The sequence below is a fragment of the Papaver somniferum genome, chromosome 9, assembly GCF_003573695.1.
Source record: "Papaver somniferum cultivar HN1 chromosome 9, ASM357369v1, whole genome shotgun sequence".
Taxonomy (NCBI): Eukaryota; Viridiplantae; Streptophyta; class Magnoliopsida; order Ranunculales; family Papaveraceae; genus Papaver; species Papaver somniferum.
This window is the reverse complement of record NC_039366.1, coordinates 162,915,813-162,938,347: the sequence shown is the minus strand read 5'-3', so window position 1 is coordinate 162,938,347 and position 22,535 is coordinate 162,915,813.

The window sequence follows — 22,535 nt, the reverse complement described above, 5'->3', positions numbered from 1 at the left end:
AGGACCAGTTGGTGAAAGAATGATTAAATGCCGGTTTAATCATTTATTAAAATAATGCTCATGTGAGCGGTAGGTAATAAAACCTAGCCGTGAAAAGATGAGGGACCGACCAAGAGATCATGAGACCGGCACTTGGTGGTCATGGGACCAATTGATCGTCGTTTGAGCGAACCCCTGATTGTTTGAAAAGAGTTCGAACCTAATACGAGCAATTGAGCAAATTAGGTTAAAATAACTAAAATATGTGGGACCGACCATTTGCAAGCCTTAGGGTCACCCTTGGTCGGTCAAGGGGATGTGCCAGTGTCACCATGATGTTCGTGTCTCAGTCCTGAGGGTTTCGATATTTTCTGGTGTGCGTTCGAGCATCATTTTGAGAAAATATGCAGAATCCAGGGTTTTGCTGAAACTAGGAAAAATACATGAGATGATGAAAAATAATAAATAAAACAGGGAATTGCAAGGTGTGGGACCGGCCACGGCTAGGGCATGGCAGGCCGGCTGACAAGCGCGGTCCCACGCTTTCCCAGTTTTATGTAATTTTATGTGTTTTCTCTGAATTGAGGGAAATTCCATGAAACTGGAGAGTTTTATAAACTTAGGGAACTTGCATGAGACGAGAGAAATAAAATAATAATAAAATAGGGAATGATGGAGTATGGGACCGGCAATGGTCAAGGCATGGCCGGCTGGCCAACGGGCACTCTTCCCAATTTTATGTAATTTTCATGATTTTAGGGAATTTTCATAAAATCGAAGAGATTTTTTGAAACCAAGGTATTTTGTTGAAATCATGGAGTTTTCATGGAATGAGAAAAGCAAAACAAATAATAATAATAAAATAAGAGGTCTGTGGGACCGACTAGGGCATGACCGGCCGGCTAGGCCCGGTCCCACGAGTTTTCTTGATTTTATAATATTTTTTGTGGGTCTAGGAAAAATTCATGAAATCAGGGAATTTTCATGGTTTTAGGGAAAATTCATGAAATCAGGGAATTTTCATGGATTGAAGGAAATAATAAAATAATGGGGAACCGTGAGGTGTGGGACCGACCGCGGCTAGGGCATGGCCGGCTGGCTTGTGGTTGGTCCCATGACACCTTTCCCTAATTTTATTATTTTCCTTGACATAAAGAAATATCATGAAATTAGAGAATTTCCTTGAAACGAAGAAGATTTACTCGAATGAGAGAATTTCATGAGATCAGGAAAAATAATAAAATATGATAAAATATAAAATTGGGCGTGGGACTGGTCACGGCATGACCGGCCGGCTGTTGAGTCCAGTCCCCTGGCGCCTTTGCTAATATTTTATTAGTATTATTTTTCCTTCCTATTTATGCATAGGTTCCTCATTCATTCATATTTTTGAGATGCTTGTTTGCACATTCAAATGCTGGTATGTGCATTATTGCTAAGTACACTTGAACCATTTTAGTCAGGGCTTATTAGGTGTTCAGATGCCTGCTCGTTGAATATTTATTACTAACCCATGGAATTCTGCTGAGAAAACCATAAATTGAAGTAACGAAACATTCGAAGAATCGTAGAATATAGTTGAATATTCAGTTACGATTAGGGATAATTAATTGATGGCTCTACACTAGCAGGGCTTCCTATCTAGGGTCATTAATTATCTGAGAGTTGATCAATATGAACTTGCTGGAGTGTCATATTCCTCCTGTATAGTCAGGGAAAACCTGGTTGCATCCTGAAGACGTTGTTGCTCTATACTAGCAGGCATGCTGTCTAGGAGTCGTCCAATCTTTCGATTCTATACATAAATAATTACTGAAACTTCTCAGTATTCATGAGATCGCCGTGGCCTCAGCTAAGAGACTACACATCTACATATACTCTGAGAGACAACCTTCTCAGTCAGAGGTTTTATGGCATGAGCTTTCACGCTTTATTGAGAGACATGAGTCTGAATACTCATCCGATTGCCGGATACGGAGTATGTATAATTATGGTTTTACGATTTTTCCCTTGTCGAAAATCCACCATCTACAATACCGTAGGTGGGGTGCGGGATCAGAGGTGCCATTGTATGCTTGGGACGTAGGTACCTGGAATTTCGCAGGGATATGATGATAAGAACTTAATAGTTCTTACCCACGGCCAGCAGAGTAGACTTTAAAAGAACACAGAAACTTAGAACAAACTTATAATTCTCATATATAATCAAACTAATAACACTAGACCTTCTTATATAGGCCACTGAACTATAAAATTAAGGAAAGGTAACCTAGAAAGGAAACTACTTCTATAACTAGGAATCTAAAATAAAATTCTTAAAACAGAACAATTTCCAAAAATAAACTAATGCCTAAAACAAGAGAATTTAGGGATTTCTAACCCTAACCCTAGTTTTAATTAAGAATTCTAAGTAATTGGGGATTTCTTATCATTCCCTCCCCCTTAAGATTTTCCTTGACCTCAAGGATCAGTTCAACCATGGAGATTACTGGATCAACCTCATCTTCTTCTTCTGGTAGATTATCCCCAATAGTTGTGTTAGGAAACAAAGCCTTCTTCAGAAACGATACATGAAATACCGAATGTATCTTTGACTCCTTAGGCAAGTCCAATCGATAAGCCACAGGTCCTATACGCTCCAAAATCTTATAAGGTCCAAAATATTGTGGAGATAATTTTTGGTTTTTCCTTTGCACATTAGAATTTTGCCGATATGGCTGCAACTTCAGATACACATAATCCCCAACTTGATATATAACGTCCCGACGTCCTTCATCTGCCCTTAGCTTCATTTTATTCCGCACCACTTGAAGTTGATCCTTAAGCATTGATAAAACTTCATTCCTCTTGGTTATTGCCTCATCCAAAGTTGTGGTTTTCGCTTCTCCTGGTAAATAAGTTGCTAATACCAGAGGAGGAATGCCATACAAAGCCTCAAACGGTGTAGTATTAGTTGAAGTATGATAGGATGTATTATACCAATACTCTTCCCATGGTAACCAAGATGACCATCCTTTTGGTTTATTTTCAGCGAAACACCGTAAGTAACCTTCCAAACATCTGTTAACCACTTCAGTTTGACCATCGATTTGCGGATGATAGGAGGAACTCATTCTTAATTGAGTTCCATGTAGGCGAAACAACTCTTCCCAAAAATTACTTGTAAATACAGCATCCCTATCAGAAACGATAGATTGAGGAAATCCATGAAGTTTGATGATTGTTTCTAAAAACTTCTGGGCTACCGATGTGGCTGTATATGGATGTTTTAATGCAAGAAAATGTGCATATTTAGTTAGTCGATCCACCACTACAAGAATCACAGTTTTCCCTTTAGACTTTGGCAACCCTTCAACAAAATCCATGGATATATCTGTCTATACTGTAGTAGGAATCGGCAATGGTTGAAGATATCCTGCTGGAGAAAGAGTACTATATTTATTCCTTTGGCAAACACCACAGCAAGAAATGTAGTCTCTCACGTCTTTATGCATTCTAGACCAGTAGAACAACTTAGATAAACGTTTTACTGTCTTCAAATATCCGGCATGACCAGCAATTAGAGAGTCATGAAACTCAGCTAGTAGTAGTGCCTTCCACCTTTAAGTAGGACTTATCACTAGTTTATGTTGTTTATAGTAAACTAAACCATCTCGTATGGTAAAGTTATTCTTGCCGAAAGAAGGCTGACTCACTTTAAAGATGAAATCTGTGATCCACGGATCTGTTTTTAGTTCAGCCAATAGGTCTTCCATCCAAGCACAACTAACATAAGTTACGGAACAAATTTCACCATTTTCAAATTTTTGAGAAAGTGCATCAGCAACCTTGTTAAACGATCCCTTCTTGTACTCAATCGCGTACTCATAGCCTAATAATTTTGTTAACCATTTTTTTTGTCGTTGTTACAGCTCTAACATCCAAAAAATACTTCAAACTTTGTTGGTCTGCCCGAATAAGAAATCTTCTCCCAATTAGATAAGGTCGCCATTTAGTAACCGCATGAACTACTGCTAACAACTCTTTCTCATAAGTTGAGCTGTCATCCACTATGTAAATATATATATAAAGAGAAAGGTAGGAGAGAGAAAAGTAACTTGTATTATTATTATCTTCTTATTCTTACCCAAAAACCAGAGAGAGAGCTCCAAATACTCATTAATGGAGTCTCAATGTAATTCATATGTAATTCAATGATCATAGTAAAACCTAACCCCGTGGATGTAGATCAAATTGATCGAACCACGTAAATCTTGTACCTTATTTTCTATTTTCATTATCTTTATCTTTATTTTCATATCAAATAAGTTTAGATCTAGAAATCATAATCATCATAATACAAGGGGTGTGTTGTAGGATTTCCTGCAACTACAATCTATTATATCTTTCCATCACTATATGCATAATGATATAATAGACTTTATCCTTGTCACACAAAAGATTTTATCCTATTTTCCATCAAATAAATGACTGCATAGGCATAACTTTTGTATTTGTCAAAAGTCCATTCGTCCTTTCATCAATACAAAAACCAATTCATGAACGACCTTACTTTTGACAACATATGGGACCTTCAAGTTCACGGACGCAAACAATACATATCCCATAAAAATATTGCAATATCAGAAAATCATAAAGATTAATACTGCAATAACATCATCCTCCAAATATTTTTAGAATTTAAAACCAATAAACCTAAAAAATAAACATAAGAAGATGAAAACAAAAAATAGCTATGTGTAGTCACAATCTTCGATATTCAAAACGCTACTTATTTTTCCAACTAATCCAAAAAGAAGACTTACTAGGTAACCTCAGTTTTCCTTGATGATTTCATACCTCTAAAATGGTCCATCAAAATAGGATTCACTGATATCCTTGATCCTGTTGACTGTAGAAACACCATGTTCAATAGTTAGAATGTTGACTTTTCGATCAATAGTGCGAGCATAATGGCGAGCCTTTGCGCAGTCAAGGATAAATTTTTTCTGATTCCTGATCAAGATATTCTGAGTACTAAGGATTTTTGCTTGTCCACCAAAAAGCTGGTTCATCTGCAGTTGAAGGTTAGCAAGTTCGTTCTTGACTTCATTTTGAACACGAATCAGATCCTTGACAGATTCTCCAATCCAAGAGTTATACTCTTTTCTTTCAACCATCTTCTTCAAAATAAAATCTTGACCAGAAACACATCCTTTGAGATCATCCTCAACCATAGGGTTAACTTCTTCTTTGGGAACATATTCCCTTTCTGAAGAATAAAGAAACACATATAAGACTTATATATATGTTCATGAATACCCTAGCTGGAAACCCTAAAGTTTCTTGAGGAGACACGGACGTTCGTGGACCGTCCAAAGTACAAATGGCCCAAATTAGGAAAACTTCATACCATGCTTTCAAAGATTCTCTATCTCCAAAAGATCATAGTGACAAAGGAAAGAAGTACTAACAACATAACATCATAAGATATACAAACTGGAGAAAAACAATACAATATTTGAGCATCTCACAAATCCTCATTCTTGTATCTCTCAAGTTAGACACAAGAATAGACTTTCTGCTACTAGGTAGCAGAGGGAGATACAGTCTCACCATAGGTTCTAAGAGAATAACAGTTATTTCCTCCAGGATATCTGAACTTAGCATTTCTTGTCTTTCCTTGACAATTTCAAGATACGGGAGAACGTCTCACAGTCCCTCTAGGAATCACAGGTGAGGAATCTTTCTGATAACAAAGTCTAGAACCTGTAGAAATGGGTTCTAGGGGATTTTCGGAAAATGGTCTCCATACACTAGACTTAAATTTACCAGAGTTGTTCTTATAAGCACAGGACATGCTTTCATAGGTCGTACGATTTATACCACTAGGATTTACCAGTGTCCTGTAATGATTTCTAGGAGAGAGATCACTCTTATAAGATGCTTGGTTCCATGGGGAAGCGAGGTTCAATGCATCAGTCATCTGGCTATTTACTCCATTGAAAGTAGAAAGAAGCAATTTGTGAAGTTTAAAGACTTGTTTCTTTCTGGCAAAACAATGAATAACATAGTGATTTCCTTTTCCACAGAAGGTACAGGTTCGTGGAGCAGAAGCAACATCAGACACTTGTTTAGACTTCATAGCAGTCAGAGAAGATTATAAGTTATTAAAACCCTTTTTAACACAATCTTCATATGGAGAAGATTTCATTATGTACGGTAAATCGTGAGAATTAGTTTGTGCAGAAGAATTTCTTCTTAAGACGGAGTTTTCCTTTTCCAAGGATTTACACCGTCCATGGGCTAGAACAAGTGATGCTTCAAGTTTCTCTTTCTCAACACGAAGTTTGTCTAGATCAGATGAATGCGTCTTGATCAAACATTTTTCTCTAATTGAGCCTTCTTTAACCAGCTTTTCAAGATCACAAATCTTTTCACGCTTTTGATTGTTTTCTTGAAGAAGTTTCTCAATTTCCTTAGAGAAAGACCCTATAATGTTGTAGAGTACCTGTTCACGATCAATAGACTTCTCGAATTCATCAAAAAGCTGTACATGATCCTTGAGATCAACAAACTCTGTAGAATTTTTTGAAATTCTGGTGAGCTCCATTTCAACTTTAGCCATTATGTCCAATGTCTCATTGGAGGAAGAGTGGCTGACACAAGATGATACAGTCTTCCTACCTCGGGATTCGGAAGAATCAACTAAGGAGTGATCCTTTGAGGTATTTTCGAGACACTTGAAAAATTTGACAGCTTTAGGGGAATTTTGGTATGCGTATGAGATTCCGTCCACAGACTCAGATTGCCACAAACACAGACTTATAAGGTCTTTAACGTGTTTGCCTGCTCTGATACCAATTGAAAAAGCGGGGGTCTAACAACAACACCCAATATTTCGCTTAGCAATCTGTATGGACTAACTCTGAAATACTTTGCTAAAGAATCAACTAGACAGTCAGACTCAATCTAGATAAAAGTATCTCAAGGAGTTAATATCTCTCTCTTGTTTTTGATATTATTCAAGCTAATAGAAATCACCGAGTCCTAATCAAACACAAGGAATACTTGGACGGTACCAAAGACCAATGTCCAAGGATCAATCAATATCAATCAACAACCAAAGGTCGGATTTCCAATTGATGATCTTTAACGCACAACCTGTATTATTTCAATTATAAAGATAAACAATATAATGCGGAAAATGAAATAACACAGACACCAAAAATTTTGTTAACGAGGAAACCGCAAATGCAGAAAAACCCCGGGACCTAGTCCAGATTGAATACACAATGTATTAAGCCGCTACAGACACTAGCCTACTCCAAGCTAACTTCGGACTGGACTATAATTGAACCCCAATAAGTCTCCCACTAATTCAAGTTACAGTTGTACTCCTATGCCTCTGATCCCAGCAGGATACTGCGCATTTGATTCCCTTAGCTGATCTCACCCACAACCAAGAGTTTTTGCAACCCAAAATAGCAGACTTGATAATAAACAAATCTGTCTCACACAGAAAAGTCTATCAAAGGATAAATCTGTCTCCCACAAAAAAACTCTAGGATTTTATTCCGTCTTAAGTATGAAATCAAGGTGAACATGAACCAATTGATAATCCGGTCTTATATTCCCGAAGAACATGCTAGATTAATCAATCACCCCTCGACAGTCTTACTTGAATACACAAGAGGACGTCGAGGAATCACAAACAGTGAGACGAAGATGTTTGTGACTTCCTTATCTTGCCTATCGGAGAACTCTCACGATCTCAATCCAATCAAAGATTGTACTCGTACGATAGAAGATGCAAGATCAGATCACACAACTACGATAAAAGTAGTATCGGTATGGCTTCACAATCTCAACGAAGTCTTTAAGTCGTTAACATGGTTTTAGAGAAGAAAACCAAAGGTTAAAGTAGAATCGACTCTAGCGAGCGCACTAGTATCACACAGACGTGTGGGGATTAGTTTTTCCCAATGCTAGTTGTCTCCTATATATAGTCATCAAATCAGGGTTTTGCCTTAGTTACAAAGGAATCAATATTCACCGTTAGATGAAAACTTGATTTAGATTCAAGCTAATATTTCTCAACCGTTAGATCGAAAACTTAGCTTGTCACACACACTTGAGATATACGTTTACTGAGTTTGTGAAAAACTTTCCCAAACGTGTACGTGTATGTTGGTTCAACATAGTAACCCAAAAGGTCAACCATATGAGAATTTCATATTAACCTTGTTCTTCTTCACCATAACTAGTTCAATTGACTCAAATGAACTAGTTAGAGAGTTGTTCAATTGCTATGAGATCTTATGTAACTACACAAGACACAATTGAAACAAAGATGATTCGAATCGATTGAATCGGCTCATGAACTTTATAGCCACGGTTTGCATACTACATTCCTTAGTAATTTAAGTTTCATGTTTAGAGCACATCTTTAGATCATAACCTACTCAAGTACGCAAACAAGTTCGCGGACTTAAGACAACCGACAGAGTTTTCCAAACTCAGCAGAAAATCTCGGCAAGGAGACTTCCGCCAGTTCGCGGACTAAACACGCAAATGAGTTTTTGGAAAATCCAGCAGAAATTCTCGGCAAGAGAACTTTCGTCAGTTCACGGACTTGGCAAAGCCAATTCCTCCGGTTTCTCTCAATCAACAAAGTTCACAAACTTCGGATTAAGGAATAGGACTTATGCACATATGTGTTTCCACACAATGCTTATATCCATCATTGGTTATATAGACCTAAACTCTCATTCCAACCATTGAAACATTCTTAGAGGACGTTATATAGTTGTTACACTATTTCTCATCAAAGCGATTTTCAAAGTGATTGAAACAATATGACTTTCGTCATTAGGTGAAGATAAACCCGGTCAAAGCGAAACGCTTTACCAATACATGATTTCGAGATATAGATAGGCGAGATATGCTCGATCGAAATATCAAATGTGTATGATCCAGTCTATATAGCATACGACTTTTGTCTCATAAGAAGTAGGAGATAGAAGAGATAAAATTTTGAGTGATAGATAAGTTCAAGTCTCCACATACCTTTTTGTTGATGAAGTTCCACGGTTCCTTGAGTAGATCTTCGTCGTTGTATGATGAATCTCCATGAAGTCCTTGAGCTCAACTACAATTTTCTATCCTAGTCCGAGACTTAGCTATGTAGACTAGAAATCAAGACTCATAGTTTTGATCACTAACATTGACAAACATGCTTGATATAGCAACGCATGCGAGGTCGACTGAGCTATGCTCTAACAGTTATGACACCCTTGGAAAAAGCAACCTTAAATGTTGAAAATAATTTGAAAAAGGTGTCAGATCTTCTCGAAAAATGGGGTATTAAATGCCTAAAAAGATTTTTCTTCCTTAAATTCTCGCTGAGATTCCTCAGTGCTTAGAGGTACCCATATATGAGGGATACTCTGTCGGAAAAGGTTGTTTTTAGTACAAAACAAAAGTTTTAACGTTTTGTTAGTGCGTTTTGCAGAATTTTTTGTGGATCTGTGAGATTGCGAGTCTTTAGAGGCTATGAATCCAAGAACTTGCGAAAACAATGGATGAACGAATCACTAGAAAGTGAGATTCATCGCTGTTGAACTCAGATCTCTTCGTTAAATAAGATGCGTAAGTTGAAATAAATGATGGAACATAAAAACTCAAGCTGGTGAGCAAACTGTTTCTAGCGCCAAACTGTGACTACTAATTTCCCATAGTCTACGTAATGTATACAGCTCAGAGAATCGGATACTAAGTAGTATTGATTTCTCTGTTGAACTGATAATTCTAAGTAATAAAAGGTATTCAAGATCACAATAATAACAAAGAACACTAATGTAATGTAAATGCTACTAAGTTATCATGAGACACAAGAGATTACGTGGTTTGACTTTTGTCTACGTCCACGGGGTAATGAGTGATTTGTTCGTATTAAGTTGTGGTGGTTACAAAGATCTTAAATGCTTCCCAAAGTAATAGAGAGAACTCAAGTTGAAGTAAATACTTATGTTCTAAATATTAAAGAGGTATAAGCTTAAGACTAGATCTTCTCTCCTAGATATTGAATGCCCTTAATTTGTTGGTGAAACTTGGTATTTATAGCCCCTTCTGCTCCAGGTATATCTTTGCTGTCTTTGGGTCCATCGTTCCCTGATATACCTTCCGTACAAATGGTACCTTCGTTCACCGTGTGCTTTCTCCAGTCGGACTCTGCCACCTCAGCTGACCCATCACTAGTACAAAAATGGTCTTTAGCCACGCCAGATATAAATTTCCCTGTCACGCCTTTTTGGTTTTGGTGTGTCTATAGGATATACTTCTACCCTATAGACACTCCATGTTCAATAGGCGTGTTAATATAAGTGCTTTCAGCCACGCCAGGGCTAGTAGCGTGTCAAAATATCAACCGTTTAGTCACGTTAAATTTAAATTTTTGATTGGGCATGTTTATAGACCAGTCTATGGCCGCATTAGGTAGTTGTGGCGTGTCTAAAAGGTTAGTCACGCCATTTAAGGTGTGGTTTTAAAGTTGGTTCATTAGACACGCCAGTATATGCGTGTCCATAGTGTACGATTTATAGACACGCCAGTATATGCGTGTTCATAGTGTACGATTTATAGACACGCCAAATTCAAAGTATGGCCAAAAAGTTCCTTTTTTGGACACGCTAGTATATGTGTGTCCATAGTGTGCGTTCTATAGACACGCCGGTTTTATAGCGTGGCTAAAAAGTTTGTTTTGAAAAAATTAATAAAAAGCTTTTGCCCATATTCGAACGCATAACCTCGAAGGAGTTAGGTAACGTATCAATCCACCAAGCTGTCCATCTTTAGATGTTTAAAATTAGTGTTTTGAAAAAACTAAACTGGTTCAACTACTCAACATTTTAATAAACATGCCAAATTCAAAGTATGGCCAAAAAGTTCATTTTTGGACACGCTATTATATGTGTGTCCATAGTGTGCGTTGTATAGACACGCCGGTTTTATAGCGTGGCTAAAAAGTTCGTTTTGAAAAAATAATAAAAAGCTTTTGCCCATATTCGAACGCATGACCTCGAAGGAGTTAGGTAACGTATCAATCCACCAAGCTGCCCATCTTTAGATGTTTAAAATTAAGGTTTTGAAAAAACTAAATTGCAAAATCATTGCAATTTAGACACGAAATCTTAATTCTTCTCTCCTCTTTGGTTCGATGGCTCATTTAAATCACCAAAATCATTGCAATTGCAACTGTATTCACCTCACTAATCATACACAGTTCACTCTCATCGCAAGAATCACAAGCAGCTCTGGCATCACTAGCATTACAAGAATCAAAAGAGTCACAAGCATCACTTACAGCACAGGAAACAAAAATTACACCCAAATCACTAGTTACTCTAACTTGGAAGATGGTCACTCCCCTTCCATGGAAATCTCTCATCGCAATTCAGTATCAAAGTTCAATCTACTGAAGTTGTCTTATTTGATCTTAGAAACAGAATTTCTTTCAATTGCAAGGAACCAAAGAATTTTTCCCCCCTGCAATTCAAGATCTGGAAAATCAAAACCCAATCTAATTATGACTATGCCTATTCTCTACGCATCAATGCTGATCTTCTGAAGATACCCCGTCTAGACCGATGCTCTAACTTTGATCCTAAGGCTGAGTTTGGGTTAAAGGCTGACTATAACTACTCTCTACAGCAAATCTTTCCCTTCTCTCTGAGACTTTCCAGGCATCTGATCAAATGGGGGAAATACTTGGAAAATTCCACTCTAATATCTGGTATAAATCTCTCCATAACCATGTCTCAGCTCTTTGAAGGTAAGTCACTTCTCAACTCTAGTATTATATTGCATCCCCTAAATCATATTATAAGAATTCCCCCCTTCAGGAAAAGATATTATACTTATGTTACCTATCTCATTCATGTTAAGTTTAACATTTCTACCTACTGGTCTTATTTTAAATCCTTTCTAATCTACTATGGAAAGAAATGCACAATTTTATCTATTAAACTTAACAACATGTTCAATTGCTTCAAGAAAAAAACCAAAAATCCAACTTTTAACTTCACATACCACAATATTGTCTCATAATTTAGGTAATTACCATAATCAGTTTAACACCTGCATTTCTGTAATTGTTGATTTAAGTCTTCATTATAATCCTCACTTCACTCAGAGGCATGCCTTAAAAACTACATGGCTAGATATCTTTAGCATCTCCAGATGCATTTCCAGATGCACTTGCAGCTTTCTTTGCAGGTCTGGTTGCAGCAGCTCTAGGTACTCGGGCAAAAGCTCTAGAACTAACCCAAGAGGGTAAAGGATCACTTAATGGTACTTCATGGGGTTGAGTAATCTCTCCAAGGCCTGCTCTGGATATCAATGCAACATCTGCAGCCATTTGTCGAATCTCAGGAGCAAGCATGAACAAATTAGAAAAGCTGACAGCACCAACAGGGAGAGGGAGGGAATCATTCTCATGTATCTGCGCTTTGGTATCTTCAGGAATTGGTGTGGAGAAAAAACCCTGCCATGCACCACCGCAGACAACCCGCTGATCCCCCACCAGAACAATTCCTTCATTTATAACAAACCTGCCTCGATCAGGATGCAGTGCAAACAAAACCCAGCCATCCTTCACACCAACGAGTTCCCCATTTTCCAGACGACCTTGCTCTCCATGGTGTTGTTGCACACCTTCCCCTGCCACTGCATGTCGTTCACCACCACTTACAAAACTCTCATTTGCAATATTTCCTCCAGAATAGCCATACATCCTACAATTACAAGTTCTGGGAGCAGATCCACTCACTTCTGCAGCCTCATTCTTGAATTTTTATGCAACATCACACAAGTTTTATTCAAAATCAATACCCATATTCACAATCATCTATTTAAAAATACAATAAATACCAAATTCCTCTGGAATTGCAAAATCACTTACCTGTTGCTTGGGCTGAATCAATTTGGCTCTCTTTGGTTCTCCTTGAACTCCTTTATTGGATCGGTTTTCTCCCTCCATATATTTCACTAGTAGTCAAAGGCTGTTTTTTCCTTGGAATGCTACTCGACATAAAAAACTAAAAAGGTTGCTTGGTTCTTCTATGGAAAAACTGACTGAGAAACCGAAAGAACTGCTTCTCTCTATAGTTTTATTCGGTCTGGGAAGAGCAACAGTCTTCAAATCACAACCTTCAATCATCCGAGATGGCTGCGATCTATACTCCTAGAAATTGGACTTGAAGGATGACACAATTTGGCAAGCCTATTGTCTACTCTCCTTAGCCTAGCAAAAGCAACTTCATCTCATTGGCTCATGCCCAGCGGCAACAAATACTTGGTGCTCATAAATTGACCACATATGCGGGTCGGACCCTGTATAAAAATCAATGGATGTTACACGTGAATCTCGACCCGCCTGAAGTCTCTACTCAGCATGGGGGGAATTTTTTTGACCATCTGACTCAGAGGCCTCTTCACAGCATACCCACTCAGATGAAAGCTGATCCTAAAAGACTATTTTAGGCCCAATTCTAAAATAAAATCTATGTGCAAGCCTAATACTATTACTACTAATCCTAACATGACAGAATATTAATTCAACAATCAGTATAACCAAATCCAAACCCATCCAACATAGCTAAAACCCATCTGCATACAAGCCCCACCATGATTTAAGAATCAATTTTTTCAACAATCCATACATTCATTCTCCAATTAACAAGAAATTCCAAACTGCTGACTTGAATTTGTACCAAATTCAGTACCATGATGATCATCATTACCAAAATAGTATAACCCAAAACCAAAAACAAAGGCTAAGAGTATATAATTTACACTAACCAGTTCCTTGAACAAAAACCAAAAAATGTTCCAACCTAATCATTCATCTATTAGGAAACACAAACAACTACATTCTATCACCTGACTCGCTTAGTCCTTGGAAATGGTTGCTCAGATGCAGTCGTTTGAGAAGCAGGGACTGCTGTTGGTGCTGGTGCTTTCCTTGCAGTTCTACCCTTAATGTCGTCCCGATAGTAATCATCCCTGGATGTCTTTTGGAGGTCAAGTTTATCTACCTTCGGAAATTTATACTCATTCCGACAAATAACTGCCGTACTGAATTCCTCGTCGACTTCATCACCAGCATATTTCCAGCTTTGGGTAGGTGCACCTAACACAATAGACTTTTTTCTATTTTCCTGGTCTGGCACATAAAATATCTGCTTAGCTTGGGAGGCTACAATGAAAGGATCATCCTGGAGTCCCAACTTATCAAGCTCAACCAAAATGTAGCCAAGTTTGTCTTTTGAGACCCCTGCTTTGGTAACCCATTTACACCTGAAAAGTGGCATTTTCAGCGTATGATATGCCAGCACCCATATCTCTTGTAAAACACCATAATAACCCACCATATTAAGGGTAATCCCCACTTTTCTAATATGCGTGTCAGTTGCCTGTACGTAAACCCCACTATTCTGGTTAACGGAACCATCATGATATTTTGTGCGAAACAGGTATCCATTGGTGTGATATGATTCGTATGTCTCTACTTGTGCATTTGGTGGGATTGATAGCCACCTTAAGTCCTGATTGAAGTTTTCCCTAGAGTCTGCCCACTCACTCTCAACCTGAAATACATTATAAGGATTAGCCTCCGTCTCAACCCAAAAGTTACATAGCAAGAGTGACATTTTCTGCAAACTCTTACCACTTTTTGTAACCATTTGGCGAAATCTTCACGATGTTTTTGATCTATCTGTTTATCATTCATACCAAGATATTTCTCCTTCAAAAAATTCTGGTGTCGGCTGGACAGTGCAATGATTAATGTTATTATCTTTACAGAAATTCGGACATAGAATCAAAAAATAAATAAAAAATTAGGTTATTTGGTTAGATCTAGTTATACTTACTCAATGTAAGGATCAACTTCAGGCGAATTCCGCAACACATAGAAATGCGCTTTATCAAACAGATCCTTATCAACACGAGGAAACTTAGGATTTGACATTGATTTTCTCCTGAAAGAATAAAATCTTAGCCAGTGTCAGATGTGGTTAGTTTGTCTGGTGGAATTCCGACGGTATCATTCATGCTTTGTTGGTGCTCATTGATAACCTCAATTGTCTCTTCCGCAAGGTTCCTTCAGAAATGCTTCCTCCAGGTATGTTTCTGTTTCACACATGCCCTTTAATGACCTTCATGCACCTTTCAAACGGATACATCCATCGAAAGAATACAGGACCACAAATTTGCACTTCCCTGGTAAGATGCACAATTAAATGAATCATGATGTCGAAAAAGGATGGAGGAAAGTATTTCTCGAGCAAGCACAACGTCACAACGAGATCCGACTGCAATTTTTCTAGCTCTGCCACCTTGATTTCTTTGCTAGATATTGCCCTGAAAAAGAAACAAAACCTGATAATAGCATATCTTGTTGGCTGCGGCATAATTGATTGCAATGGGCAAAAAATGATGTATTAGCATGTGATAATCATGCGATTTTAGTCCGATAAGCTTTCGATCTTTTCGATTCACCAGGGTTGAAAAGTTTGAACAATACCCTTGTAGAACCTTTATCTCGGATAATGTTGCACATAACTTGTCCTTTTCCTCCGGGCTTAATGAGTGACATGCTGCCTTTAGTATATATCCCCCTTTGCCATTTTTCCGAGGTTGCAACTCGTCTCTAAAACCCATCTCCTTCAGGTCCATTCGAGCAGCAAGGTGGTCTTTCGACTTAAATTCATTGTTCAACAATGTTCCAACGATACTCTCGCATACATTCTTTTCGACGTGCATGAAATCTATGCAATGGTGGATAACATGATACCGCTAGTAGGGGAGGAGCCGGAACCATATATTGAACTTTTTTCAGTAGGGCATGTCGGTCTCCTTCTCCTTCCCCTTCCCCTTTCCCTTTTTTGGGTCGATGGTCTTTTCGATTCTCTTCATCTTTCCACCGCTTCCAGGGTTATCCTACACGAATTCCACCACAATGTTCTTCTGTCCCTTTCCCCATTTATTCTTTATATACTTTACCTTATTGTATATTTCTGACGGGGTCATAAGTTCTGGAGCCTTTTCATTTTCTTCTTTTCCGTTGAACCCCTTCTGACTTCTGAATGGATGATTGTATGGTAGGTATCTTCTATTCCCGGTATAAACCTCTTTTTTACAATGTTTTAGCCTGACATAGTAAGTATTTCTCCCACACACCTTACAGGCGTCTCGTCACTGGTAGGGGAAACCACACAGTGTACCGAGAGCCGGGTAATCATTTATTTTCCATAAAACAACCGCACATAGAGTAAACATCTCCTGTTTCAGCGCATCAAAACATTCGACTCCCTCAAACAATTCCTTGAGATCCTCGACAAACGGTTCTAACATAACATCAATGTCCTTACAAGGCCCCCCATCGATAATTAATGACAACATGGTGAACTTTCTCTTCATACACAACTCTGACGGAAGGTTGTAAATCACTGTCAGAATTGGCCACACACTGTGCTGTTTTTGCATGCCTTTGTTTACGTCAACCCCGTCAGACGAAATGCCTAGCCGCAGATTTCGAGGATCATCACGAATTACGGGATATCTTTCGTCTATATTTTTCCATGTTGGTGAGTCCGCCGGATGCCTTAAAACACCCTCTTCTTTGTTTCTGGATTCATGCCACAATAAATATTCGACAATTCTCTTTGATTGAAACAGCCGTTTCAGTCTTGGGATAATTGGGAAATACCACAAGACTTTTGCCGGAATTTTTTCATGCACCTCTTTGGTGGTGTCGTCAACTTTCCATCTTGATTCCCCATAGGTGGGACACTTGATGTGATCCTTGTAATTCTTCTTATAGAGAATGCAGTCATTGGTGCGTACATGTATCTTTACGTAACCTGAACCCAAATGTCTCATTACCTTCTTAGCTTCATATGTACTTTTCATCATCTCATTTCCTGGAGGGAGCATGGATTGTAACAGTGGTAGAAGTTCATTAAAGAACTTGTCGGAAGCTCCGTGCTTGCTCTTCAGGTTAAACAGTTCACACATTGCAGATATCTTTGTAAAATACGCACATCCTTCGTATAGGGGTTTCCCAGCATCATTGAGTATCTGTTGCATCTTCTCAGATTCCTTTGAAAATTTATCTCCTAATAAAGCACTAACCATTTCTATAGTCTCTGCAGCATGTGCTGGTTCATCAGAGTACTGACCGTCGCTGCCAGTACCATCCAAAAGTGTCCACCATGATGACTCATCTCCTTCTCCGTGCTTAGTCCATACAGCATAATTTTGTATGAATCCATAAGAATATAAGTGAAACTTAACTGTACTTGCCTTGTGCACGTAGAGGTTGAGACATTTCACACATGGACATATAAACTTAACTTTGCCCTTGTCGTATGGTTTCCGTTTCCCATTCGCAATATCCTGTTAGTATGTATGCGTAGCAAAATTTATAAATGCATCGACTCCGTCTTGATAACGCCATTGGGTTCTATCCATATACATCGAAGATTTATCCATTACTCTAAGATCCACTATGAATTCTCAGATACCTGGGCGGAGAAAAAACTTGTCAACACCTTGTGAAAATGTTATTATGGTCCGAATAAAACTACGAAATAATAAAACTTGTCAGAAAGAGTAATCACAATGTGAGTTTAATTATCAAATATGAATCATAAAAATAATCAGAGGTTATCTACCTACATACATTTGCATGTGAAGACAATATTTACCCTACTATGACCATTAGAGTTACAATCTCAGTTAACAAAGCAGTACTGAAAAGAATTACTTACACGGTCGATTCGATTAATCCGCAAAGCAAAACTGACAGGGGAATATATGGTTTATCCAGGAGATGAATCAGATGATCAATGTAAACAACTTGTTTTGTTTTCAATGGGGAGGTTAGAATATTTAAGAGCAGAAACATGAAATGGCTTAAGACGAGAGAGATGAACACGGAGGGTAAATGGAGATTTGGCAATATCTTTACTAATAAATAATTTGGCAAAATATTTAAGTGTATATCGTAAATAATTTGGTAAAATAGGAAGGCAAAGATCCTTCAATTTGCATGCTGCACGTTCTATGTTTATAATTTTCTCAGTTAAATCTTGTTATCCTGCTGCATAATTTTCTGCTTTGACGGATCTAAAAGACCGGAGTTAGATGCCATGCAATTAATATTCATTCCATACTGAAGATTTTTTTTGTTCGTACCCGAATTCAGAAAATAAATCAAAATGAATCAAAAAATAAATAAATCAAAATGATAGGTGAAAAGCGGAGTACGTGTTGCTGCAGTTGTTATAACGGTACTAAAGTAAAACACTATCTTTGTATAAAGTGGAGTACGTGTTGGTGCAGTTGAAAAAAAATCGTAAGAACTGGAAGAAGCTATGGCCCTAATTAGAATTAAGTGAACTAAAACACACAACTATATTTGTGTGTTCTGTCCAATTAGAATTAATATCTAAAACCAAAGCTTGATTCATCTAATTAACATAATAGGTTTGACAATTGATGGATTTTATTAAAGTTTGATAATTTGATTCAAAGATAACATGATTAAAGTTTTTTCCAGAGTAACAGCTGCCAGCATAGCCTTACATTCCGGCTCATCAGCTTCAACTCATATCCTCATTCCTCCATTGAAGCATTGTCCTTGCACCCGAATGCAGCTACCTGCACAATTCCTCACTATTAGCCCTATTCCACCTTGTAATGAATCTGACTTAAAAGAAGCATCAAAATTTGTAAACATTATCAGGAGGTTTCCATCTTAGCGGTTGCACAACCCCATTAGTAGAAGAAACAAGATTAGTTCCAGGAGGCACAAGTTTATTAATGCCATCTATTGATATTGTCCTATTTGGAGTTATGTTCTGAAAAATCTTTAAACATCAAATAGTCCAAACTGATTCTTCAAAAAAAAAAAAAAAAGTCCAAACTGAAACCATTAGCAATTTATTAATCTCATGTCTAGTAATTCCTGCACCAAAGGTAATATTATTTCCTGCAGAAAACCAAGAGAGAAAGCTCCTAAATGAACAATGATGTACCATAATATTACTAACATTGATATTTAAAACCAAACAAATAGATCTAGCATAACCACATTCAAGGAATAGGTGATTACTGGATTCCACGGGATGATTACAACAAAAGGTAATTCCTAAATCCATTAACATCCACTAGTAACAAAAATTAACTCAACCTAAACCAAATTCCATAATTTCCGTCAAAAAAATCACACAAAACATCAATTTTTTCAACCAAGTAATACTAAGATATGAAAGACCTAAATTGGTTTATGATCATAAAAATATGAAAGACCTGAACAAAACAAAAGAAACCCTGACAATAAAAAACTCTTAAAATTCTTACTAAGATATAGAATCACAACCAAGATCATAAAAAACTCTTAAAATTGACGGAACCCTAGGTTTACATAATACGGTAGAAAACTATTTTAGTTTTGGGAAAGGTATATACTTGAAACCCTAGCAATAGTAATTTCAAATTAATAAAAACATCCCCCATTCATGAAATTAAACAAGTAAGTTTGAATTTAATCTGATAAGATAAGGAAAGAATCCCTTACCTAGGGTTTCTCTATTTCGCCTCTTCCAGTCTTTCTCCCACGCAAATAAGAGAAGAAAATATATATTTTTTTTTTTCGTTAAAGCACTTTAATTAACCAAAATGCCATTTTACCTAGGTTTATCACGTCATTATGACATTGTGGGTTAGAATAGGTGCCAATTAGACTAGGGTACGTGTTCGATTAAATCTTTCTCTTGGGAATAGTCGTGACCCTACAAGAATATAGTTTATTCCTAAGAGAGAATAAACAGGGAAACCAAAGGGTCAGAGAGCCAAAAAATTCAGAGAGAGAATTTGTTGAGGGAGATTACTGTTTTCTGAATTTTTCTCAATCAAATCAATCAAAATGGATGTTGATGATGATCAACACAGACGAAAGGGTAAAGCCCCATGACTGAAGAGCAACTATTGAAAGAGTTAGAAGAGAAAGAAAGACGTGAAAGGCTATCAGCCACTATGCAGATGATTAGGCAGATGACCAAGGATGATCTGGAGAAGGCACACAAGAGAGTAAATGACTTGTTATATGATATTGAAGTCCCGCCACTCTGGGAAGAGATGCATGCTGCAGTGGATGTAATCAAAGCAGAAGAGAAACCAGTTGAAAAACCGGTACAGATTTTGGAAAAAAGCGTCGTTTTGATCTTTTCAAAGATGAAGAGGAGGAGCAGAAGTTCTGGGAAGTGCATGCTAAAAATATGAGGTTGGCTGAAAGGGCAGTAATGAAGAAAGAAAATGACAGTGATGCTTCCGAAGATGAAGAGCCTGCAGCTTTTTTTGGGTATCGAAGTGATACAGAATCTGCTTTAAGAGTGAAGATTGAGGATTTTCGCGAAGAAGAGAGATTTGGGATTAATGATGCAATGTTGGCCCAAAAGATCGATTCCGAAGCGGACGATGCAGATGAAGACGAGGAGGAAGAGTGGTTTGATGAGGAGCAAGAGGGGTCTGGCGAGGAAGAAGAGGGGTCTGATGATGAGGAAGAGGGGTCTGATGAGGAGGAAGATGAATATGATGATTCTGATTCCGAGTGATGGGTATGACAATGAGTAAGCCTTATCGACATTTGAATTCTTCTGTAGAGAGATGGTGGATTTTTTGGTAAGTGCTCGAATGGAAATGATGACATAATGTTAAGAAATAGCTATTATCAAAGTATATAGAAGAATTCGAATGGAGAGGGGTCTAATGCAAATGGTAAGTCACTGAATCATGTTTTCTTTTTTGGTTCTGGCAATGGAGACTGAAATGCAGGGGAATGTTATGTTTATTTTGCTTTTTTCTTTTTCTTTTTCTTTTTGATATTTAGATTTTTTGTGGGTAAGATGGTGAAATACTCGTAAATGGGTATGTTTAAGTTTATGAACATGTAAATGTTTCTCAACACTGAATGAACAGAACGGTTGTAACTTTTTTAAATGTAATATGATGAAGTCAGCTTATTTATATTGTCCAATGATTGTGCGTCGATAATGTTGGAGATGCAGGGTGTATTATAGAAACTAAAACTACAATCAAAGAACTGGATCATGTACAAGACTAAGATTTATTGAAAACAAATGCATACTGACAACAAGTCACTTTTAGTGTTTTTCTATCCAGTCTAATTCACTTGATAGAGAGGCATATACAAACCTAGTCTTAATCTACAATTTGGCAAAGGGACAAATTACGAACATCCATATATGTTTGATCTTTATATCTTCTTTCAAATACATGACTAACAATAATTGGCTTGCGTTGGTTGCGTCGTATTCGACTTGCACATAATTGACATGAACACTATTTGGTGGAGCCTTATGCACACCTAATTTAATTCTACAATCTGACAGTGAATACAAATCATAGTGACTCCTGAGATGCTGCTTCTCAAAACAGAATACAAGATTTATTCACCAATGCTGACATCATACAACCAAATACTATGTATGAGTTTAATATCATCTGTCAACTGACATATAAAACTACTTGGTGGAGTATTAAATCATGCAATTGAGATGTTCATAATCACCAATACATTCTCAAAACAGGATACAATTCGCAACAACATAATAAACATAAAATCTGAAAGATAGAGATGTTCATAATTACCATAAGAAATTGTACCATTCAAAATCAGTAGTGTGTAACCTCCAATTTGTAAAATCATTAAACCCCCAAATAAATGAATGAGAAATACCTTAGATGAAGATGACCGAGATTTGCATTTCCAAAACTATGAATCACTATCAATACTTCTATGAGAGATCGATTAAACTTAAATCTAGGCCTGAATCGATCTTTCACAGAAGAATCAATTGATTCATTGTTGTTGATGAAGTTTTCTGCAGATGAATCTCCAAGAAACCCCCGAATGAATCTTACATGAAGATAACCCAGATTTGCATTTCCAAGATTATGAATCAGTGTCGATACTTCTATGAGAGATCGATTGAGCTTAAATCTATCCTTAAATCGATGTTTCACAGAAGAGTTGATCGATTATTTCCTGTGTATAATCTAACTGCCTTATACAAAGCTACCCCACAACAACAGGTATCTGAAAATCACTGAGAAAAAAGAAAAAAAAAATAACTAGGACTACAGGAGAATTATAGCAATGTAATCATGGGCCACCAAAAAAGCATTAGAAATCATCTAGTGTATCTTTACCTTGTAAGGTCCCCTTAATTGAAGTAGAAATCTATGGTATCATGGAAGTTGTTTTCCTCCTTGTATGCCCATCATACTAAGCCTCACACTCTCGCACCCGATATCCAAATTTATGGAAGCCTTGGTTAATACTTTCACCTGCAAGGAATCCAGAACATGAAATAGATATAATGAACATATTTGAATGTTATTCCAATTTCATAAGATAAACAAAGGGTGATACCAATTACTGTTGAAGCATATTGTAAAGAAGCAGAAACAGATAATGTGCAGGGTAA